Below are 22599 nucleotides of genomic sequence, written 5' to 3'. Positions count from 1 at the left end.
AGAATATAAATCTTTGACTATACTGAAATTTATTAAAAGGTAAAATCAGATTTATAAAGCAGTCAAAACAAAATAATTTCCCTTTGATTTATTTCCTTTAAGTTTTAAGTCAGTATTTTTCACAAAGTAATGTTAACCAAATTTTAACATCACAAGTGAATATTTTAAGTTTACTCTTTCTCCACATAGTTCAACTTGAACAATAAAGATTTCAAGGTGGAACTACAAAATCAAATATTTGGAGGGTAAAATAATTCTTCGTTTGTACCCTTAAAAAGAAGAAACCCAATAACATTGTACAATGCCCAAAAGTAGCATGTATCTAAAGATAATTTGCTTGCAATCATAAAAAGTGGTTTGTAACAAAGGACACCAATTATTCAAACAGCTCTTTACTTCATTGTCACTATCACAGGTCCCACAAATTATGAATCGAGTCCCAGAATAACTAATAGTATAATAGCAATTTTACCATTATTATGGAATTTTTAACATAAGATATATATATTTTCTTATGAAAATAATTTTTTATAGAATAACTTTGTCCTAAATACTGAATATACGTAACCATTTACTGGTCATTTAAAGTTAATAGTTACATTTTTCTCTGAAATACCAATAGGTAATTTATCCTGAAATGTTGAATTAATGGACCATTTAAAATATCCCAAATTAGCCACATGTAATATAAAAATGACAATTTATTATAACACATATTTTTTTTATTTCACAACATATAGTCATATGAGCTACAAACCTTGCATCTCTTGGGTGGGATTAATATTTTCTCTAATTCATATTTAGATTGAAAGAGTATGTAAAAATGCTCACCAGAGACAAAAATCAGAAGACTAAACTCAGTTTCACATGTGATTGGGCTAAGATTAATTAAGGTGAACTACAGATGTATTAATAGTCACAAAACTAGCCAAATGCTGAATTACCAATATTGTCAGTTTCTTAGTTTCAATTTAAGCCCCATAGAAGAGTTTATGAGATTCATGAAAACTCAGTCCCTCAAATTGGTTACAAGCTTCCTGAAGACAAGTTGTCTTAAACTACGAATAAGGTGACTCTACCAAGCAACTGTTTCCAAGTACAGACTAAGATTCATAAATGCAAAGAACCAGTCTGCAAAGGCAACAGATGAAGTTAGGTGCCACAGCATGTGAGTTCCTTGCTAATTCAGTCCCAGGAGTTAAGATATCAGGGAGATGACTATAAGGTTGCTCTTTATTTAGCAGGATCAGCAGCATTATACACTACACCTATGAACTGTGTGTGTGTCAATGCAAGTATTCAAGAACCATAATAATGCTGAAAATTGGCTCCAGAAATAATAGGTTTTTCATCTTGTTCCCCTTGACTCTAAATTCCTTAGTTCTACTAACCAAATACAAAGTTAGTTAACTCAGAGTCCTGAATTTTTCCTTCAGTGAAGAAACAAAAGATTTCTGTTTTCTAGATTAGTTACACTTTTTAGAACCACTTTTTAAAAACCCTATGTATCAAATGTTTTTGTAAGTACATATCACCATTGTCTTTTATAAGCTTATTAGAGATTTAAAATATGATGTTTTTAAGTCAAGGATTTCTAAACTTAACTATGTATCTTTTATTATTTTCATGATGAGAAATTCAGATCAAAACTGATTTTATTCACAAAATAAATAAGTGAATACAAATGAGTTCAAGACTTAGGAAAATATCTTTCCAATCTTCATTCAATAGCTATGTCTCCTGTAAATAAAAGCACTTCTGAAAAACAGTGAACTGTGATAGTAGTTTAATTTGTATTTTTAGTCATTAACCCCAATAGTTTTGAAAACAAGTTAAGTTAGACAATGTAAAGAAACTGGTTGTTAAAGTTACCTAAGCCTTAGTATTGGTCCATAAAAATGCAATTCAATCCTCACTTGCCACAGAAATCAGAAATAAATGGGAACATCAGTCAAACTCATAAATTATATATATTATACCTGGGCGCTTATACAAAGTGATGAGGGGTCACAAAGTCCTTCTTGAAGCATTTTCCTTTCCTCATCAGAAGATATAGAAAGTCTAAAAAGAAGAAACTAATAGTTATTGAACCCACTGACTTCCAGATATAAAATAAATGTTCTCTATGCATTATATACTCTTCCCAACAACCATACCCACTTTACAGATAAGGGCATTGAGATTCAAATAAGAAATGATCACAACAAGAATGAAGATAAGAGTAAGCCCAACTGCAAGTTCCATTTTTGTTCTTTCCAAATATTATGCCCTGCACTATTATTTTTGTTTTTGTAATATTCTCTACTATCTAGAATTATTTTCTGCTTCTTCTCAATTAAACCATCCCTACCAATTCATTTAAAGTTCATCTACTTCAAGAATTATGTAGTGTTCACTCAGCATTTTGCTTGAAAAGCCTCTATTATAACAATTCAAATTACAACTATGTATACAATATATATGTGTACACAATATTGCCAATCTTACTATCTCAATTATAGACTGACACCTTATAAAATTTCTATATAATGTCTCTCCCATCCTCCATTCCATACTGCATACCTTTACAAGAACATCATCATTATATATCTAATATCAACTAACCATCTTTTGCTCTCTGGCACCCCAAAATCTTACCCTCTCCACTTTCATTCTGTTCAAATATCCTGCTACAACTAAATTACTTCTCATTCCTTCTGGATCAAAAATGTCAAAAATTCTACCACATAATATTTCAGGAAATTCTTGATTATTCATTGATTTATGTACCAAATATATAAGCATTTACTAAATGCTGAAAATTAAGGATAAACAAGATAGATCTAACACAAATAACCCAAAATTTGTGATATAAATTAGTACCTAATAAAAGTATATTTAAAAAATGAAAGTGACATGGGTACAAAGAACAAGGGAGACTTCATATAGAAGGTGGTATATAAAGTTCCATTGATGAATAGGATGCAGCCAGAGAAATAACAGGAGTAACCATCTATTATTTAATATGTTCTATATGGGAAGCACTCTTAATATATGCTTAATACACATTATGTATGTTTCTTTACATCTCTAGAGCCTTCTACTTCTGATAAGATATACTAATGGGAACTGAATTTATTCTTCTGTCTTTAAAAAATTGAAAAACAAAAGAATGTATGAAAACAGTTTTCAGACAATGAGCATCAAGCAGTAAAGAACAACGATTCCTGCACAAGGAAAAATGAGTAAGGTCAACACTACGTTTAGTCCAATTTACTGCATAGAGGAAGAAATTATGACTATAATGCAGAGGCAGAGCCAAATGGTCTCAGTGAGTAAAAAAGATGTATCTGGGAATAAAGGAACGCCAACATGATTACAATTGTTAGAGCAGAGTAACAAAGGACAGATCACCTGTACAGAGACCTATGGAGGCCCTCACCAAAATTTACCACCTACTAATCAGTGCAGGTATGTGAGAAAACTATCCAAAGTTAGAGAAAGACACAATGAAAAGAACAGGAACAAAATCTCCCAGAGCTCACACAAGACCAAAAATAGCTTATTCCCCTATCATAAAACATGTAAAAATTCATAACAGAGGGGGCATTGGTTAAAGTACACAAAATATTGTGTCAGTAGGTTAGGAAATTAACCCTATGCTATATTCTACTGTTTCTGACAGAATACTAAAGCAAACATTTGAAGAAACAAACAGTTGACAAGTATTACAAGTGCATACTAGGAGTAAGTTCAAAAACATTTTAGGAATATTGATATACTCAACACTCATAAAAGTCACAAGTTCTGGTGTAAAAAAAGCTAAATAACCAGGTAAGTAAAGAAACAAGGAATACAACCCATAATAAATATAAAAATCAATTAAAATTGAACCAGAAATTATACTGATGATAGAATTAATGAACAAAAATATTATTACAATTGCACTCTATTTGTTCATAGTACTAAAAGAAAACTGAACATATTAAGTAGAGATAATTAGCTTCTAGAAATTAAAAATACAATACAAAGTTAGAGAAAGACACAATGAAAAGAGTAGATGAAAAATACACTCCATGGAATTAAAAGTAGATTAGACACTTTAGGACAAAACAAGTGAACTCAAGACTCTGAATAGAAACAATACAAAATGAAACAAAGAATGAACAAAATAGAGGTCAATTTTATGATGAATAAAATTGCACTTTCAGTAGTGAAATTGATGTATTATGCAGAGATGTTGACTTATGATTTACACATATATTATAATGAAACATTACATTACCTTAATAAAAAATGTTTAAAAGATAAAAACCATGAACTGAATCCATCAACTGTAGGATAACTACAAACTGCCTAACATATGTATAATTGGAATATACAAAGAATGGATATAAATAATGAAATTCTAAACCCACAGATCTAAGAATCTCAAAATGTTCCAAACTTAATGATCATTAAGAAATCTACTTTAAAAAACACAGTGAGATCAGCCCTCCCAGATGGTGCAATAGGTTAAAGCGCAGCCCTGCAAGCAAGCAGCAGCTGCTTCTTTACAAGTTCGATCCCCAGCCCTGGAGGTAATCCACATGACAAGGCAGACATCTCCTGACCGGCCTGCTGCTCCCCTCAGGAGTGTATTTTGTTCAGCTGCCTATTCTACTCCCCACTCTGTCTCTAGTGAATCCTCTCACCACCCCTGGACCTCTGAACTGTACCCCAGTTCTGTATGGATAAATAAATAAATCTTTAAAAAAAAAAGTGAGATCAAATTTCCTACACCAATGATAAAGTCAACATCTTAAAAGCAGCCAAAGGAAAATACACATCACATACAGAAATATATATATTATAGAAGACTTCACTTTGAAAACAATGCAAATCAAAAGAGAGTTGATCACAATCTCTATTGACCAACAAAAAAGTTGTCCGAAATTCTATAACTAGCAAATAAAGATTTTTTTTCAGAAATATAAAAGTTAAGGGAATCTCACCAATTCACCAGCAGACATAATCCCACCTTCAGACGGTAATGCTACCACATGGAAATGTGAAGATACATACAGGAATAGAAAACACTAAAAATAGTAAATATGTGAGTAAATATAAAAGTTTTTATTTTTTTTAATTTCCTTAAAATATTATTGACTATTCAAATTAAAAATTATAACTATCAACTGAGGGTGTAATATAGATTGTAGTAATATGCATGACAAAAAGTGCATAAAGCTATGGGGGAAAATAGACATACACAATTTTAAGATTTTTACACCATATATGAATTGGAATAATATTACTTGAAGAAACACTGTGACAAGTAATAGAAGATTGTTATAAATCCTAAACAACATAATATAAAATATAATAAAACAAAAAAACATAGTGAGCCAAAAAAGGAATTTAAATGTAATAATAGTCTCAATAAGTTAAGAAAAAAAGATGAAAAAATGGTACAAATTTAAAAAGAGCAAATTATATTTTTAGAATTCAGCCATGTAAATAACAATATAAAATGTAAGTAATCTAAACACCCAAATAAAAAAGACTGTCATACTGAATTTAAAAAAAAAAAAGATTTTACTGCATGCAGTCTGTAAGAAATCCACTTTAAAATGAAGATTATGTTCATCACCACTTTTTAGGGAAATACAAATCCAAACCACAATGATATACCACCTTGCACCTGTGAGAATGCCCCAGATCAAGAAATAGAAAAGAAAACAAGTGTTGGTGAGGGTGCAGAGAAAAACAAACACTAGTACATTATTGGTGTGGGAATGTAGACTCTCAAAATATTAAAAATAGACCTACCATAAGATCCAGCAATTCTATCCTAGGTATCCACCCAAACAATGCAAAACCACTAGTTTAAAGGCATATGTGCATGCCTATGTTCATTTCATCATTATTTACAATAGTCAAGTTATGGAAGCAACTAAGGACCTAATCAGATGAATTGATTAAAATGTAGTCTAGACATATATGCACATAGTGAAATCAGTTCAGTTCTTTAAAAAAAAAAAAGTATCTCCGTCATTTGCAACAAAGATGGAGTTGGAGGAGATTATACTAAGCAAAATAGGTCAAAACAAACTATAGAAATCCGACTGTAGAACTGAGCCTGTCAGAGAGGGAGGGTTTGGGTAAAGACCAGAGTGGGGAGGAGGTCCAATGGACTATGGCAAAGGATGATGGGTCCTTTAGCTGGGGTGTAGTATATACACATGAATAGATGTGAAATGATACCTTTGAATCATGCACAGTTTTATTACCTGGATTTAAAAAATAAAGACATGATATCTTAAAAATGAAAAAATATACGCTACTAATGAAAAGAAAGCTAAGCTGGTTATCAAAATACATTTCAGTGTAGTATTACACTGAAGATCCCAGGCTCACCTCCCACATATCCACAACTAAATTACAACAAAATAAAGACAACATTCCCTGAAAGATAAGCAGATGACTATCACATGCATCAGAAACACGTGATGGGAAAAGGGTGAAAAAAATGTCATTTTATTGTGTTTGCAGTGATACTGGGGTAACACAACTTGCAAGAGGGCAGGGAAGCTACTGCACTGGACCCTTCTACTGTTTTCAACTCAGCGACCACACCTACATCAGAGAAGGACTTCCACTGAACTGGCTTCCAGGACAGAGAGTGCACCAGTGGAGAGCCATAGAAGTAAGAATGTAGAGTGATGAATACTTACTTAAATTTGAGGCTCCCAATCTAAAACAACTAAAGCCAAAACCTGCAGAGCCTGACTAATTATGTCTCCTTATAAAAAAGGTGACTATTTAAACTTTGAGGCTGTGATATTCAAAACACCTATTTTACCATCAATCCAGGGCCAAAACCTAGACAACTGAATGTTCTCACTCACCAAAGCTTAAGCACCTGGATCTTAACAGGACAAACTGCCCTGGGTAATGTTTCTTACCTATAATGCCAGCAAGGCACAGGAGATCGAGGCAGATGGATAGTCCTGGAGCACTTGGTGGCTTTTTTAAGCTTTAATGCTCTTTCTATGCCAAATGTTGTGAGGCAACCAGACAAAGGGCAGGCTGGCAAGGCAGGGAGGCCTTCCAGCCCCTCGTGATTCTTTATTCATTTGCTCTGTGCTCTCTCTGGTTATCATCTGGTAGTCCTGCTTCCTGTAATCACAACGTCATCCATAGCCAGTCCACTGTAGCCATTCTCCTGACTCTGAATGATGCTGCTCTTTATAGCTTCAGCCTTCAGGCCCAGTTGTGCACACTTATGCATGCCTACACCATACTCCAGGTGTCCATGATAAGGCATTTTCCCTGAGCCCACACTCCCAAGTGCCTCTTACATTAACACAATCAAGGCTGCAGGTGATAACTACAGAGGGCAGAATCATAATGGCCTGACCAATAAATTTACCCTCCAATACCCAAAAAATCAATAAACCAATTCCCTATATGGCCCTATCTCAACTCCAGTCCTCACCCAGTGTTAAGCCATAGCCGAGAGGTTGAGGTTACATGATACATTTCTTAGGGCAGTTAGCCTCGGGGGAGGGATTACTATGGTTCTACAACCACACAACCCATGATATAGTAGGAAGCTTGAATGCTTGATGTTAATTGGAGACAATTTTCAGTATCCTACTGTCCTACCTATAATCCTTTGCAATCACCAGGGCCCTTGTCATCAGAATAGGTGCACAGGGAGCAGGCCGTGAAATAATAGACACCTTAACATCATGAGTAAAAACCTAGGATTATATCCAGCTTCTTGTAGGAGATATTCAAAGTCAATTTATTATTATAAGAAAAAGAAGTTACCTATTACAACCCATAAAAACTAAAGAGGGGCCCTCCCTGGTGGCGCAGCGGGTTAAAGCACAGCACTGAGAATCTGAAGCCACTTCCGCATGAGTTCGATTCCCGCCTGCCCCGGAGGAGACCACATGGTGTGCCAGACCTCTCCTGACCCGCCCGCTGCTCCCCTCAGCAGTGTACTTCGTCAATCTGCCTGTTCTGCTCCCCACTCTGTCTCTGGTGAAGCCTCTCACCGTCCCTGAGCCTCTGGCCTGTACCCCAGTTCTGTATGAATAAATAAATAAATCTTTAAAAAAAAAAAAAAAAAAAGAACAGAAACATTATTTCCTTTAAAAAAAAAAAAAAAAAAAAAAAAACTAAAGAGGAAGATAGATGGAACACATCACAGATGCTAGAGCAAAAAAAGAAAGAAAAACCAAAGTGCAATTCTGCATAACTGTAGATTATATCTAAAAGGACTTTAAAATAGCAGTTATAACCATGCTTGCTGAATTAAGACAAACTATGAATGAGGTAAAAAAGGAAAACAATAAATATCAAGAAAATGTGGCATTGCTAAAACTAGAACTAGTGAACCGATTTTTAAATTATTATTTAAGATACAACAAATAACCTCAACAACAGACAAATACACATAGTAGTGATAATTACTGAGCTTGAAAGCATAATGGCAGAGAACACACAAATTGACCAACAAGAGAAAAAGAATTGAAAGAGAAAAAAAAAACAAAAAAACAAAACACAGTAAGACCTCTTTGGGATAACCTAAAGAGAAATAGCATCAATATCATGTGAGTCTCCAAAGGAGCAAAGAGAAAGAAAGGCACAGACATTTTATTTAAAGAAATAATTGTTGAGAGCTAGCTCAACCTGTGGAATGAATCAGCAGTCCTAATCCAAGAGACCCCAAAGTTCCAAACACAGTAGTACCAGATCAACAGCCACAAAAGTACATTATAATCGAACTTTTGAAAACCACTGGCAGAGACTGAATATAAAAAACTTCAAGAGAACAAAAAGAGTGATCTCTAAGGGAATAACACATGGTCTGCAGACTTTTCAGTCAGTAAAAACCTTACAGACAAGAAAGGAATGGCAAGAGATAGTTAAAGTACTCAAAGGAATTTTCAGTTCTTTACCCTGCAAGATTAACATTCAAGATAGAAAGAAGGGTAAGGAGCTTAAATAAAAAGCAAAAATTAAAAGAATGTATCAACACCAAACCACGCATGAAACAAATGCTAAAGGGGATATTATAAAGCAACAAAACTACAAGGATGAAGGTAACAGATACCTGAATTATACAACATGGAGGAGAATAGTAACAATGAATCCCACCAGAATGAAGTTGATACCTGTCAAGTTGGTCACAAAACTAGTTCATCATATACTAACTTCAGAGACCTTTCAAACAAACAAATCAATAAACATAGCATGTAAGAAAATGAAAATGGAAGCTGAATAACATATAAAAAGGAAGATGTCAAAAAAGGAAAATACTAAACTAATTTTTAAAGTAAGCAAAAGGAAATAAACACATATCTCAATAGTCATCGTGTAAGTATGAATGGCTTGATTCATATCTGAATGGATTTCAAAACAAAGTCCAAACTTCTGTGGTTAACAGGAAACCCATATTCACCAATGAAGACAAACACAAATTTGGAGCTAAACACCAGAACACAATCCTACAAGCAAATGGCAGTCAAAAATAATAATAATAAAGAATAGTCTAAGCTATATCAGATAAAATAGAGCTCCAATCAAAAAAGATAAATAGGAAATAATAGATTTTTAAAAAGCTAATAGGAGACAGAGTTGAGCACCATGTGCATTAGGCACATGGTTAAGTGCCTAATACAAAAAGAAGACAGAACACTGAGGAATGTATATGCACCTGCAGGTATAGTCTCATTCCTTCAAAATCAAATCTTCCTACCAGTCCTTCATGAGTGAACAAAATTTAATTTTCACTGGGCACTGAACCAATGGGATGACAAAGGATTTCAGCATTGAATAATTAGTAGCATGGTCACTTCTCTCTACCTTCTCAAAATGTCAGGACTGTGATGAACAGAAGCAGGGAAAAGCAACAGGATACATTGTGATGCCTTTCTTTCCCTCATGTTCCACCCACATATTGTCTGATTATCTTCTCTTTTTTTCTTTTAACAAAAATAGTTTTAAGTTCTGTCTTACTTTTTGTTTGTTTTTGAAGTAGCATCAATTTATAACATTGCATAACTTCAAGTGTACAACTATATTTTTCAACACTTAGACTACTGTTCATGAGCATAGTGGCCAGTTTTATTGATCTTAAATTGGCAAAGTCTCTCCTTTCTGGCTAATTTTCAATTCCCCATCTACCTATCTTTATTTAATCTGTTTACCTCCTGCCTGAAATACTGCAATAATCCTCAAAAGCTGTTTTTCTAGTTTAAGCTTCCCCTCCCCAATCAACTCTATAAATTTCTGACTAAATTAATTCTTGAAGAGCAAAGATCTTGCCATACCACTTGATTACGGAATGTAATGGCCTCCTAAGACCTACCAAATGCCTTAGCTGATAAAAAAACAATGATTATGATCACATTGAATTTTCTAACTTATACATCCTGTGTATCTCAGTCAAACTGTTCATCAGCGTTCCCTAACCTCATTGCCCTGATTCTATTTATCTGTTCAGTACTTGTGCTTCTTTTATTCTCCTCAGTATCAGAATGTCCCTCTCTTCATCCACTATTTCACTGACAAAGTTCTACTCAGCGTTCAAAGAACATCAAAAAGTGCTACCTATTTAAGAACCAAAACTATAAAATACATTGAAGAAAACAAGAAAAAAACTTCTTAACACTGGCCTCAGAGATGTCTTGGAAGATTCATCTCTCTGGCAAAAGAAGCAAAAGCAAATATAAACAAATGAGACTACAACAAACTAAAAAGCTTCTGTGCATGAAAAGAAACTATCAGTAAAACAGAAAGACACCCTACTGAATTGGAAAAAATATCTGCACATCACATATCTGACAAATGGCTGATATCCAAAATATGTAAATAACTCATGCAACTCAACAACAGAAAACAATTAATCCAATCAAAAAATATGGCAGAAGAGCTACATAGACACTTTTCCAAAGAAGACATACAGATGTCCAGAATGCAAATGAAAAATGCTCATTATTACTTATAAGGGAAATGTAAATCAAAGCCACAATGCCATCTTACACCTGTGAGAATGGCCCATCTCAAAAAGACCAGAAAAAACAAGTGTTGGAGAGGATGTGGAGGAAAGGAAACACTCGTTAGTGTTATTAGTGGGAATGTAGACTGGCCCAGGTCCTATGAAAAAGAGGATGGAGGTTTCTCAAATATTAAAAATATCTATACCATGTGATCCAGCAATGCCACTTCTAAGTGTCTAGCTGAAGAATGGAAGCACAAATTTGAACTTATATATGTATTCTTTTATTCATCACAACCCTATTTATGATAGCCAAGTTATAGGGGGAAAAAATCCCTAAGTGTCCAAGGAAACAGGAGTGGATCCAAAAAATGTGGTACACACACAGAGAAAGAAAGAGAGAAATACTACTCATCTATAAAATAAAAAAAAAATGAACTCTGCTGCAACATGATGGAATTAAAGAAGAAAATGCTAAGCAAAATACATCAGGAGAGATATAAATATCAACCGATTTCACACATTTGTGGACCACTGAGAAACAAAGCAAAGGAACTGATAAAAGTAAATCTAAACAAACTCTAGAATTATTACTGCAGAATTGAGGCTACTCGAGGGGGACTAAAATAGGGGTATTAACAAAATGGCAGGGGGACCACTGATCTATAATAAAGGACCATGGGTGCTTTGGGTGTGTGTGTGATGTAGTGACTTAATATATGAGGAAGTATAAAACTATCCCATTAATTATATAGTGTTGTTAATCAATGTTACCTCAATAAAATAATACTTATTTTAAATAAATAAATAAAGCTGATACACCTCTTTTCTAGGAAAAAAACTCAGCAGGGAACACGTCACTCTTCCTGTTACTAAAAAATCAAAGACCTAAATTAAGGGACATGTCGGGGGCAAAAAGAAAGACATTAATTCTCTTTATGAGGAGGAACAGACCCCAAAACAATCTAGGATATGAAATCTATATTTCTAGAAAGAATTGTGATCACAAAATATTGCAATTTTCCAACAGGATGAGACAAAAACAAGACAGGCATTTTTCATGGCATTTAGCCTCGGACCAAGAAGTAAGAGTTTTTAGACTAAGTTGTAAACAAATTTGAGGTACTCAAAGACATCTGAATTAATGGAAATGTTATCATATGAACTTACAAACATGAATATTCTAAAGAAAGTAAAACTCTGTTGGTATTATGAAGTAGGACATCATGTGTTCTGAAACAAACCAACTGTGTCTGAACTCCAGCTCTCCACTTTTCTTTCTAGCATTTCTTCCTTCTTTCCTTTATCTTACTTTTTTGTTAACTGGTTTACTCATACTCATTGAACAATTATTCATTGGGAACATCCTATGTGTCTGGCACTGTGTAGAAACTGATATTAATGTTTAAACAAAATATTTGTAATCTCTATCCTTAGAGAGCTTTAAGTCTAGTGAAGAAAACAGGCCTTAATAAACCTACAGACATATAAACTTGTAAGTCATTTTTAAGTTCTACAAGCAAAAGCAAAATCAGAACTTAGAGAATGATGAGAATCTAGGAGGAAGGAAACTATCTTAATAAAATTTTTGGAAGGATTAAAAATAATGAAAAAGTGCCTAGAACATGTAACTGCTCATCTCAAACAACAGAAATTTCTTTTGTAGCATTGTCTCACTGAATACAGACCCCTGCCTGTCATGCCTGTCCAGCCACATAAACTGGGAAGTGTTGGAGCATTTACAGAGCTTTTGTGGTAGAATAGCAGCTAATTCCCTCTGAAGACTTCAACTGTTACAGTTTGCCATCCTATTATTTTTCTATATGATCATATCTTAACAAATCCATGACCTTTTTTCAGTCATATCTGAAAAAATCATTGTCCTGTTTAATACCCTTGAAATAATTTATCATTTTTACCCTCTTGAATGTATGGGATATTTAACCCCTTATCCATAAAACAAACTATTCTCAAAAAACAACCAGCATCAGAGCTGTGACTAATTCATTCTAAGTGGAAGACTTGACAGAGAAACACTCCCTTTAAGGTTGCAAATTCATAGCTACATTGAATATCTTACTGTAGAAGGTCTTTATAAAACTTAAAAATTATCCTTTTAGACCATTAAAACATATTCTTTTGTCTTATTCTTATAAAGTAAACATTTGACAAGCCCTTTTTAAATCTGACAAATCCTAGTTCAAGTATAGTAAACTGCTAGGTCAATAAAGATTATAATTTCTTTCCAATTATCTTATCTTCATTACCTCACAGTAGTAAAAATAATTCCAAGAGTTCCTTAGTTTCTCTGATTGCACAAAATGAATGAGAGTGCCTTTATTTCACACTAGAAACCCAATCAGCACTCGTCAGTCCTTAATCAAAAAGGTGACCCTACATACAATTTAAAGGACATGTGTAGGTATTATCCCATGTGTTAGATATTATCTTATAACTTAGCAAGCAGCATACAGACTAATTGAAAACAAACTATCCATAAATGAAGAAAGAACACAAAGGAGGGAGGGGTAAAAGAAGAGGAAGAAAGATTCATTAAACTAAGTCACTTTACAGCAACCTGATTCCAAAGAGCTTCCCCAAATCTCAAAACTGTAATCACATTTAAAACCTAATTCATGCAATTCTCAGCTCCAGAACATATCAGGATGATTCTAGTCATAGTTACAATGAAATCATTCTAAAGTCTCATACAAAAAAAAATAGAGTGTGATAGATGATTATTTTCATATATATTAGTCTTTACACAAATAACATAAAATTATTCTTATTGATTTTTGCCAGTGAATCACTTATTTCCTAAATTCCTACAATTGTTCTTAAAATGAATTCTCTGATACTCAACTGTCTTGTCTACACCCACCCACTTTTCCTATATTAGTTGCTGAGTCTTCTCCTAGATAATGCCTTTAAGCTATATGTTCTATTACTATAAGTACAAGGAAAAACTCCCTGTAATTAACCACAAAATTAACAGTGGCTTTCACATACTGAAACTACCAGGGACAAAGCCCAGAATGTTTCCCATCCCTTAAAACTGCCAGTCATGAAAGGAGTGTAAATTTATTGCTAAAATATCCATCCTAAATGATAATGCTATGTATAGGTAGTAATGGAAGGAAAATAAAATTCACAGTAGGAATAACATTGGTTATTTGTTACTCACTTTGTCACTGAAATTCAGAAAGCTAGAGGCAATAATTAAAAGTAAGTAATATAGACCCTCTCTGGTGGCGCAGCGGGTTAAAGCACAGCACTAAGAAGCTTAAGCCACTTCCGCATGAGTTCGATCCCCGCCTGCCCCAGAGGAGATCCACATGGCGAGGCAGACCTCTCCTGACCCGCCTGCTGCTCCCCTCAGCAGTGTACTTCGTTGATCTGCCTGCTCTGCTCCCCACTCTGTCTCTGGTGAATCCTCTCACCCTCTGTATCTCCAGCCTGTACCCCAGTTCTGTATGAATAAATAAATAAATCTTAAAAAAAAAAAGTAATATAGGTGCACATTTGGATTCCACTAGCGTTACCACTTGATTATCTACTATGCTTGGATCAAAAAAGTAAAAAATAACAATTATTGCCAAACATACCTTTTTGTTGTGCTTGTGTGTCCCATATTAATAAAAGAGCTCAAAAGTGAAATAAAAAAAGAAAATATGGGCCCTCCCTGGTGGCGCAGCGGGTTAAAGCACTGCACTAAGAAGCTTAAGCCACTTCCGCATGAGTTCAATCCCCGCCTGCCCAGGAGGAGATCCACATGGCGCGGCAGACCTCTCCTGACCCGCCCGCTGCTCAGCAGTGTACTTCGTCGATCTGCCTGTTCTGCTCCCCACTCTGTCTGGTGAATCCTCTCACCCTCCGCATCTCTGGCCTGTACCCCAGTTCTGTACGAATAAATAAATAAATCTTTTAAAAAAAATATGATTTTACTAATGAATTCACTCACTTAAGTATATATAAAACTGTAGCCTAAAAAGAAAGAGAAGTCCAGTATAGTTTGCATACAAAGAAAACTCCAACCACATAAACACTCTAACAAAATTTCAAGGTTTAAAGCCTTATGCTAGAGACCATCTTTCTTCTCTTGTAAGCCCTATGCCATTTCCTCATTGCTAAGCAAATAACAACCACCACCACCATTAACTATTACTATCACTATTACTGAGTGATTAACAATTAAGGATAGGTCGATTTTGCCAATCATCCATGGAAGTATGCTTTGAAATTGAACTTTTGCTTTACACTATAACTACTTTGAATCTTTTGGAAAAACACCAGAGAGGACAAAGAAATAGACAGAAGGCTGAGGGAGAGAGAGAAATTTCTGGAGGGGAGAAGTATATATATATACATATACATATACATATATATGTACTTGCATATCTATCACATATATATGTGGTAGTTTCTACCTTCTGGGTGGAGAGTGAGAGCAGGAAAATTGAAAGGGAAAGCTCACAGAAAATGTTATTATCTGTAATAGCAATATTTAAACTCGTGTTTTAGTGTTTGGAGCTAGCAAAAATTTGGTGAAGTATTTATACCCATACTCCAAGATAACATGAAATGTGTACTTTAGATATAAGTATATGCTGAGAGTGATATGGAGAGAAAACTATACAAAAAAATGAATTAGATGTTGATCATTCAATCTTTATAAACTGAATAGTTACTAAAATATTTCTGGTGCCTGAGTAAATCTTTTTCCCAAATTTTACCTCTAATAGTGTTTTGAGGACACTCCCTCAATACCTTATATTTGAAACCTCAAAATGTTCAAATTATGGTTTTATTTCCCTCTCTTAATATACTTAATTCCTTTAAATATTAATGAAAGTTATGTGAGACTATGTAAGATGATTAAACCTATCTCCACAGCTAAAACTAAGTTCAGAGAACAGCCAATAAATTGAAATTTATTAGCAACTCTCAGCAAACTGTCCCCAAATCCCACATTGTTTCCAATCTCAAATTACGAATTTTTCTCCAATAGATATTGAATCACTTTAATGTTGACTCTTGTGCTGCTCTACTCCACCTTCAAATGTAGCCTGTAAATTCAGCTTTACTACAGTACTATAAAAATGTGAAAGAACCATAATAGCACCTAAAAAAGAGCTGTTGGCACTATATTAGTTTAGAGAAAACTCTAAACTGAATACTAATGCAACATTTAATGATAGTTTGCCTAGTTGCCAAAAGAGTTACAACAATTATTTTGTCACAGTGGGTAAGTTATCTTGACAGCATCTGAGAATATGATTGTGTAGGATTCAAAATAAGTCCCCAAAGTGTCATTGTTCTTCTGGTGACTTTTTTTTTTTTAATAGTCAACATAATATTCACTGTAACACTATCCTCTGACTAGAGCATTGCTTTGTGACTCAAGAATCAAAAAAGAGTTGGTTCTGTTTCTTCAGTAAGTCAGTTTCCTTTACTGGCATCCAACATGGATCCACCTCATACTGAATTTCACTTTACAGTGAATATTATAATTGTGAAGTTCTGGTAAGTCTTTCAAACAGAATCATTAAAGTTTCAGTTCCCAAAACCAAATTTTTAGAGTTGAAAAGTAAACCGAGGTCAAATTTAGACATATTGTTTAGAATTAGCAGTGCTAGACAAAAGCTCTGATTTTAAGAGGTCTGAAACGCCTAACTCAGGCAGTGTATTTTCATGTCTAGAGATACTAGCATGCTCTACTTTTAAGATTATGACACACCAACTTATTTTGAAATTTTTAACTCTTCCACTGTGCATGTTTCAAGTATTTCATGACTATCACTGATAATTGAGCAATTAACTTGAAATTACCAAATGTGCTGTGATGGCACAATATGAAGTAAGCGTTACGAAGGAATAAAGAACAGAGGAACTTAGTATAGTGAGAAAAGTAATAAAGAGTAAAGTAGACCTTACTAATAATAATAATACTGAGTAAGTTTTAATGGTCCCAGGTCTCAGTGGTTTAATGGTGCCAGTAAAATGGTTTAATGAAACAAGTCCAGAGTATTACAAACTTTTTGCAGCAATTTTTTTTCTGGGCCTACAAAAAAGGAAGCTTCTCTCTCACTGATCTTGTGTAACACACAGGGTTTGGTCCAAAACGTAAGTGTGGGAGTTTCATTAAACAGACACAAAATAACAGGCAGATTCTCTAAATGTACAAGCTTGCAAAAATTAGACATAAAATTTCCCTTTAAATGTAAGACAGACAAAGCAAAAGCACTAAAGTTGCCCCAAAGAAGGTATCAAGCTATTATGAATATATTTGTAAAGCAAAAATTGAAAAGCATGTCTTGACATCAAGAGGAGGGATGAAACTAGGAAAACTAGAATGCCTCTTTAATGTTCATTCTATCAAGTTCTTACATACTGCACTTTTCTGGCTAAACCCATAGTGTGACCATAGTATTTTTTTAGTACTTAAGTAAAACCAGGAAACAAATCCCATAAGCCTAAATCCTACCTTATTTCAGTGGCAGGGCACCTTAAAGGTTTGCAAGAAAAACCAACAATTTAGAAAGTCAGAGAGAAAAAAGAGATTCAGTATTACAACAAGTAAAAGATAACTATTAAAACATTTTTCCTCAAAATCACATCCATATTACTCTAAAACATTACTAGGACATTAAAAATAAGCCAGGTTATCTTTTCAGGTATAAATTAGAAACAGAAAGTGGAGTGAGCAGAAAGAATAAGTATCTAAGGGCAGTAGTATATAAAACTTAAAAGCTTAAAATGTAATGGATAATCACATTCAGATTAGCAAACTGCTTTCAATTAAAGTAGATTTCTGGCCACAGTTCACAAATGTATAGTAGCTGTGTGTATTAATGTAGATACTTCAAATGTCAGTATATCTCTAATTAACATGAGCACACAACTTTAAAACTGAGAAGGTACAATTTTAAATTCCTTACATTCCCAGCATTAATGCTTTCATGGGGCAGCTCCCGTTGTCATGGAAAATGGCATTCAAGCCCTATTTGTGGATTTTCACAGCTCATCTTTTTTATTTACCTGCTCTATGTCAAGATTAGCCTAGAATAATATTTTTTAAAGATAATGCACTTAGACCTACTTGTCCTTAAAATCACAGATGTTCTCACTGAGGGAGCTTTGGTCTGAGCTATGCTGAGTTTCATTTTAAAATACCACAGAGATAAATTTGTGATTCTTTTTATTTGTTTCCTAAAATTCTACGCAATTCAAAAAATTTAAGCTGAAGCAAGATGTGTGGAAGTTTTTAAATAGAGGATAGAAAAATGCCAGGGAGGAGCCAATGATGCAAGAACATGAGGAAATGAAGTGGTAGAAGGCTCTCTGCAATCTCCTCCCTGACTTATTCTGCCTTAACTTTTTAAAAATATTTGTACAGCAACCAGGTGGCTGTTGAGATAGTAATCAAAAACAATAAAAGGAAGACTGCTAAGATTCCCTCTAAGAAAGGACAACATAGGATGTTATGGAAAAAGCACTGAATTTATACCATGAATTTTTAGGTTTGAGTCCTGTTACTCTGTAAAAATAAGAGGGTAATTCCTACCTATCTCACAGAGCTTTATGACATTCAGCTAAGTTAATGTCTGCAAAAGCAAGTGTTATATCAAATTAAGAGACTGTTACCATTGTTGCCTCAAGCATGGGACTAAGCAATAACCACTTTTTGTACATGATAATAAAACACTGGCCAAGACCTCAGGGGAAAAAAGGGTTGCTATTAGAAATCATGCAAGAACAGAGACAAAATTTTATAAAAGGGAATTCATTATCAAATTACTAACAAGGCTTGGATAACCTGAAAAACTAAAATACCTAATGATCTATCTCTTTTTTTTTAACCAATAATTCATTGCCCTAGTAAAATTTGAAGGCAGAATTACATAATTTTTTAATTAGAGATAAAAAATTAATTATGGGATATTAACATGCAAATAAGGACTTTTAAACAATGCCTATCTGGAAGAGGGGTTGGAAAACAGTAGTTTTGTTTTGTTTTTGTTTTTTTTAAGAAGCAAAAAAAGAAAAGAAAAGAACCTGAATAATGTTTCTGAGCTTCTGAAAAAAATAACCATTTTCCCGTACAGTGCTTTGCTCTTCTGACCTAAGCAGTAGATGTAAGGAGGTAAGATTCCAATCGATTCTCACACACCCCTTGGTGTGGCCCATTTATTATGGATGTGCAAAACAATATCCCAGCTTCTTTATCTCACAGACCAGCTTCTGCACACCTTAAGAAGAAACCTCCCCATGGCTGTGAGGTATAACTTTCTGCCTTAGATCATGTAGCAAATAGGCAGTTTCAGGACATTGAAATTACAGTTCCTAAAAGAACCGAATTGCCACTGACCCTATTTTCTTGCTTTTAGGCCAAACAACATCAATATTTCTATTGCTGTATGGTTATCTTTATATTCAGTAATGTGATGGACAATTTCCACAATAAATGAAAGAAATGGGAACACATTCATACTGCACATGTCATGTGAATTTTATCTGACTTAAGATTTAGTGATAGAATCTGGCTATATTTCTTTAGTAAGAAGGTTCAACAGTCAAGAGATGGCTCTAATAGTGCTTGAGACCGCTGACCAAAGGAATAATGCAATCCAAAACCTAAACTAGCATATGAAAATCTTCAAAGCTAGAAAACACTTATGATTAGCATGACTTCTGCTTAAGTGATCAAATCTGACTACAGCTATTCTGGGGTTTTTTGTTGTTGTTGTTGTTGTTTTAAAGTTGAACTATACCCACAGTGCCCATTCACTTTTAGCCTCTTTGTTAGGTAACAAGAAAAATCTCAGCTAATTGGATCACCTCTATTGGAGGAGGGTAGGGAAGGGATGGGACAGATGAGGGCATAAGAATTCAGGAAACAGGCTCTGGTGAAGAAAAATGTGAACTTCATCTTAATGAAGGCCATATTGGTTAAAAATACTTGCAAGTGTATTGTATTTATAATTTAAAAAGTGTCCTCAACCTAAAAACTGTAAAACTGAATGATGAAAAAAGAGATGGAAAATAAAAGAAAGGGCAAAGCAACCAAAAATAAGATTTGGACAACTTAAAATTATTTTCTTGCACTCAAATTTCTAATAGGATTAAATTCAGCATCTTGGAATCATTCTTCACAAGAGTCCTTCAAATACTTTACATTTTTGCTCCATCTTCTTTGCCTCCTACTTCTCACTATGATACCTTGCACAAATTAAAAGTTTACAGTTAATCCCAGTGAACCATGCAGTTCAATACTTTATGTTTTACATTAGAATTAAGATTTCAAATAATAAAATGTGATTTTATTATAAAATATAAGTTGGATAATTTCACAAAGCTAATTCATTACTAAAGCATTACAGTTTGTAAGTATAATCAACTTATTAAACCTTCACATTTACTTTTTAAAGGTTGGCTTAAAATTCCTGCCCCAATCAATGCTGTTACCAAAATAAAGGTAAAACTGGCTTGAAATAATTTTGCACTGCTTATACTGTGATTCACAAAAACCCTACCTTGAAATTTTTTCAAGTACTTTCCTAGAAGCACATCCTCTAAAATTTCTTTAAAGAAATACACTAACAGAGCCAAGTTTCCTATGTCTGTTATCAAATGTATAAGAGCCTTTTAGATGCCAACACATTACACATATAAATATTTACTAGACTCAAGTTAGTTAAATATGGCTTTATATACACAAAGACTTCTTAATGCCTGTCACCTACTCTAAACTACTTCTATATTAACAAATATATGAAGTATTTTAATTGATCACTAAATTTCATTTACTTGCTTTTTGAAATTTACCACCTTTCCTGAGAAAAAGTATCTTTAGTGTCCAAAGTACCATTAAAATACAATAGTTAGTGTTTTGGGAGTGGTGAAGAAGGCAGGAATACTTCCATTCTGAAATACACTACACATTCACTGAATGAGTCTTTTGTTCCTTAGTATATAAATGTCCTCATGTACTGACAACCCTTTGAATTCTGTACCATTTCACATCTTTTCTAAGAGTGAGCAGAGGCATGCTGCATTTTCAATTCCAGAGAACCAGGAGGCTGTAAGAAGTTAGGATAAATTATTCATATAACTTAAATATGAATATATATAGTATAACACTTTTAAGGCAATTCCACAATTGAGCCCCATCTCCAAATTATCATTTCAGCTTTTTTTAATGGGCCTTGCTATTTTATTATTTCTCTGAAAAATCACAGTAAACTTAGACATTTTTCACCAGCATCACTCAGACATCAATGTATCGCTCGCAGATACAATGAAGTCTATATTTCCTACACTCCTCTTTAAAAACACTTGACAGAAACTAATAGAACTTTAAAACACACACAGAAAAAAAAACTTAAAAACACAAATGAGAGGAATTTAAGAACTTGTTTAAAAGTTTTTTAAAAATGGGTATGAAACAATAAATAAACCAATACTTACAAATATGCACAAAAAATCAGCCCCAGCACCCAGAAATCACTGGTAAATTGCCTTTGAATTCATGAAAGTAACCTGAAAATTTAAACAGAAAATGAAATTAAAAAGTGATAAGCAAGTTGCATACATGTATCTATTAGATAAGAATATATTGTGGCTACAAAATTTAATACTGCCAAATCAAGCAGATGACCCATCCACTCTAACAACTATTTCAAAATGGTAATACCCAAAGAAACAATTATCTCATTGTTCTACATCAAAGAAGATGCTATTTCTACCCCATATGGCTTTTTTTTTTAATTTAAGTGATAAAGTAGGTATAAATGTATCCATAAGTAAAAATAAAAGAGAGGGACAATTCAAAGGTTAATGAAGGCTTACACATTACATTTGTAAAACATGTCTAATTTATATCTGCAAGGTATAATGAATTAACTGAACAGAAAAAATCTTGGATGTGTTCAACAAGACTAACTTCTAGGTAGAATAAAAATGAAAGGATGCAGTTTTTGCTCTACTTAAGGTGTGGAACACATTAAAGTGCTTAGGCTATATACAATGCAATCTGTATGAGCCACAACTCAATCCAAAATTCTTTTGCTTTACACACTTTAGTTCTGGCTGAAGAAGTAACAGATGCACTCAAAATACACAGAGCTAGCCTTGTAAAATGTTGTAACTAGCACAATGAATCACTTTATGCCTTTAAATATCTATGGTTTCCTCTCTCCAGAAACCCCCTGCATTAGAAGGTAGTTTGATAGTTTATTTGTATTGTTTAGTCTAAATACAGCATATTTTTAGTTCCATGAGACAAAGACACTTTGTAGCAAGGTCCTGATTCCTTCCAAAATGTGAATATGGCTATGAGTAGTGTTCAGCTGAAAATAATAATGAAGCTTGAGTTCCTAATTTAGGTCAAAAATTTTCCTAGACTCTGGGGAAATACAGCCAGTAGACATCTAGGTTAGTTAACTAACTTAGTTAGCTAACTAGATTTAAATAAAATTCATCCTGGGAAAAAAAGTATCTTGATCAACATAATTTGTAGGAACCACTACTTCCAACATTGCATTTACAGCACAAATGGCCATAATAGGTAAGATATGAGCAATGAAATTAAGTTGAGATATGAGTGAATGTCTAACCTAGCCTTT

The 22599-nt window shown here is 33.8% G+C and overlaps 1 protein-coding gene across 1 annotated transcript in view; it reads right to left on the bottom strand.

Moving 5' to 3' along the window:
• Positions 1 to 21491, bottom strand: part of SOX6 (SRY (sex determining region Y)-box 6) — a 424758-nt gene extending 403267 nt beyond the window's left edge. Inside the window, exon 1 of the mRNA XM_004683015.1 lies at positions 21443 to 21491. The gene's annotated coding sequence lies outside the window, so the exon portion shown is untranslated. The remainder of the gene's footprint in view (positions 1 to 21442) is intronic.
• Between the last annotated feature and the right edge of the window lie 1108 nt (positions 21492 to 22599).

This window comes from Condylura cristata, unplaced genomic scaffold (assembly GCF_000260355.1).
Source record: "Condylura cristata isolate star-nosed mole 26May11 unplaced genomic scaffold, ConCri1.0 scaffold00015, whole genome shotgun sequence".
In the NCBI taxonomy this organism is placed as follows: domain Eukaryota; kingdom Metazoa; phylum Chordata; class Mammalia; order Eulipotyphla; family Talpidae; genus Condylura; species Condylura cristata.
The sequence above is the reverse complement of the archived record's forward strand: the minus strand, read 5'-3'. Positions and strand labels throughout refer to the sequence as shown.